Genomic DNA, 3,900 nt, shown 5'->3' on the forward strand with positions numbered 1-3,900 from the left:
AGTAACTCAAAACTTTTCAGTATGCTTCATAAATAATATTTTCTTAATTTTTAAATGAATTAAAAAACCTTTAATGTGCCAGCATTTCATTATTTTGGGCTTATCCCTACCCAGATTCTAACTTTGTCTTCAAAATAAAGTAATAATACATATTGATAAAGCTTTTAGTTTGTACTTTCTCACAAGAACTTTAAAACATGTTATTTTTTTTATACAATTTGTACGTTTTTTTTTAAATGGGAAAGAACTGCTGCCCCCAGCACTTCTGTCATTACCAACAGGCAACAGACTTTACACCAAATTCAAACTTATGGTTATGGTTGCCATGGAAATGAGAAGTGGTGGGGGCACGTGGCCGAGGACTGACATTTTGATGTCCAGAATTGTGAGTAATTTAAAGATTTATACCTCCTGATCTGACCATACATCTCATTACCAGAAGAGTTACCATTTGAGTATTTTAACTGAGACATAAAGCACCACTTTATTTCTGTATATTTAAATTCCTCTTACAAGCTAGCTATCTGGTCCAGTTAGCAAGTGTGACTCTGAGCCAACTTTTTCTTTAAAAAATGAGAATGTCTTTAATATCACACAAGTTGCCAAGATGGCCCCAAAATCATCAGCAACCGATCAAAGAAAACTACAGAACCAATTAAAGACTCAATGAAATATTAGAAGTACCCTGAAAGAGAAAGAAAGATACAAAGAAAGAAGGGAGACAGGAAAACTTAAGATCATCTAACAGATGACAGTGGAGAGTTAATCAAAGAAACAGAAGGTTACCTGATTAAAAAAGACAGGTGTGGAAAGTTTTATAGCAGAGAGTACCCTGTCAGAATCTCCATGGGCCATCAACAACAACAGAATGACCCCCATCTTCGTCAGGCTTCACCTCTGCACTAATGAAGACTATGAAAAGGTACTTTAAATTTCAAGAGTTGCCTTTTGTTTCTGTTGTTGAGATTTCTGTGAATGTTTCACAAGTCTTACTGATTTTATTTTTTAAAAAATATGTGCAGAGGGTTGAGTAAGTGCTTTGTCAGTGTTTTTAAAAAAAGGTGTTCTGTCTTATGGATAGTTGAAATATGAATTATTTCAGAGGGGGAGGGTTAGACATGTTTTGAAAGCATTATTTTTTTAAACAAAATTGGAGAATGCCCAGTTTAGCTGGTCTGTCTGTTCATGTTTCACGTAGATGGAAACCAAGAAACATAGAAAACCTACTAGCCCTTTGGCCTACAAAGCTGTGCCAAACATGTCCTTACCTTAGAAATTACCGAAGGTTACCCATAGCCCTCTATTTTTCTAAGCTCCATGTACCTGGCCAGGACTCTCTTAAAAGGCCCTATCATATCCACCTCCACAACTGTCGCTGGCAACCCATTCCACGCACTCTCTGCGTTTTTAAAAAAAAAACACAACAGCAACAACAACTTACCCCTGACATCTCCTCTGTACCTACTTCCAAGCACCTTAAACCTGTACCCTCTCATGCCAGCCATTGCAGCCCTGGGAAAAAGCCTCTGACTATCCACATGATCAATGCCTCTCATCATATATACCTCTATCAGGTCACCTCTCATCCTCCATCACTCCAAGGAAAGAAGGCAGAGTTCACACAACCTATTCTCATAAGGCATGCTCACCAATCCAGGCAACATCCTTGTAAATCTCCTCTGCAGCTTTTCTATGGTTTCCACATCCTTCCCATACTGAGGTGACCAGAACTGAGCACAGTACTCCAAGTGGGGTCTGACCGGGGTCCTATATAGCTGCAACATTACCTCTCGGCTCCTAAACTTAATGCCACGATTGATGAAGGCTTGTATGCCTTCTTAACCACAGAGTCAACCTGCGCAGCAGCTTTGAGCGTCCTATGGAATCGGACCCCAAGATCCCTCTGATCCTCCACACTGCCAAGAGTCTTACCATTAATACTATATTCTGCCATCATATTTGACCTACCAAAATGAACCACTTCACACTTATCTGGGTTGAACTCCATCTGCCATTTCTCAGCCCAATTTTGCATCCTATCAATATCCTGTTGTAACCTCTGACAGCCCTCCACGCTGTCCACAACACTCCCAACCTTTGTGTCATCAGCAAATTTACTAACCCATCCCTCCACTTCCTCATCCAGGTCATTATAAAAATCATGAAGAGTAGGGGTCCCAGAATGGGTCCCTGAGGCACACCACTGGTCACCGACCTCCATGCAGTGTATAACCCGTCTACAACCACTCTGCCTTCTGTGAGCAAGCCAGTTCCGGATCTACAAAGCAATGTCCCTTTGGATCCCATGCCTCTTTACCTTCATCAATGTGTTTAGTCACATCTTCAAAAAAATTCAATCAGACTCGTAAGGCACGACCTGCCTTTGACAAAGCCATGCTGACTATTCCTTAACATATCATGCTCTCCAAATGTTCATAAATCCTGCCTCTCAGGATCTTCTCCATCAACTTACCAACCACTGAAGTAAGACTCACTGGTCTATAATTTCCTGGGTTATCTCTACTCCCTTTCTTGAATAAGGGAACAACATTCACAACCCTCCAATCTTCTGGAACCTCTCCTTTCCCCATTGATGATGCAAAGATCATCACCAGAGGCTCAGCAATCTCCTGCCTTGACTCCCACAATAGCCTGGGGTACATCTCATCCAGTCCTGGTGTCTTATCCAACTTGATGCTTTCCAAAAGCTTTAGCACATACTCTTTCTTAATATCTACATGCTCAAGCTTTTCAGTTCACTGTAAGTCATCCCTATAATCGCCCAGGTTATTTTCCGTAGTGAATACTGAAGCAAAGTACAGTACTCATTAAGTACCTCTGCTATCTCCTCCGGTTCCATACACACTTTTCCACTGTCACACTTGATTGGTCCTATTCTCTTCACATCTTAACCTCTTGCTCTTCACATACTTGTAGAATGCCTTGGAGTTTTCCTTAATCCTGTGCGCTAAGGCCTTCTCATGACCCCTTCTGGCTCTCCTAATTTCATTCTTGAGCTATTCCTGCTAACCTTATAATCTTCTAGATCTGTATAGTTACCTGGTTTTTTGAACCTTTCGTAAACTTTTCTTCTTGACGAGGTTTACAACAGCCTTTTTACACCACAGTTCCTGTACCCTACCATCCTTTCCCTGACTCATTGGAACGTACCTATGCAGAACTCCATGCAAATATCCCCTGAATATTTGCCGCATTTCTTCCTGCACATTTCCCTGAGAACATCTGTTCCCAATTTATACTTCCAAGTTCCTGCCTGATAGCCTCATATTTCCCCTTGCTCCAATTAAACGCTTTCCTAACTTGTCTGTTCCTATCCCTCTCCAATGGTATGGTAAAGGAAATAAAATTGTGATCACTGTCTCCAAAATGCTCTCCCACTGAGAGATCGGACACCTGACCAGGTACATTTCCGAATACCAGATCAAGTACAGTCTCTCCTCTTGTAGGCTTATCTACATATTGCATCAGGAAACCTTCCTGAACACACCTAAGAAACTCCACCCAATCGAAACCCTTTGCTCTAGGGATGTGCCAATCGAAATTTGGGAAATTAAAATCTCCCACCATGACAACCCTGTTATTATTACACCTTTGCAGAATCTGTTTCCCTATCTGCTCCTCGATGTCCCTGTTACTATTGGAAGGTCTATAAAAAAATACACCCAGTAGAGTGATTGACCTCTTCCTGTTCCTAACTTCCAGCCACAGAAACTCAGTAGACAATCCCTCCACGACTTCCTCCTTTTCAGAGCAGATTTGATGGGCCAAATGGCCGACTTCTACTCCTTTGTCTTATGATCTTTTCTGCACCCGTCACACTATCTCTGCTGAGCAGTGTCACGCCCTCACCTCTTTTGCCTCCCTCCCTGTCCTTTCTGA

The sequence above is a fragment of the Mobula birostris genome, chromosome 6 (genome assembly GCF_030028105.1).
Source record: "Mobula birostris isolate sMobBir1 chromosome 6, sMobBir1.hap1, whole genome shotgun sequence".
NCBI lineage: Eukaryota > Metazoa > Chordata > Chondrichthyes > Myliobatiformes > Myliobatidae > Mobula > Mobula birostris.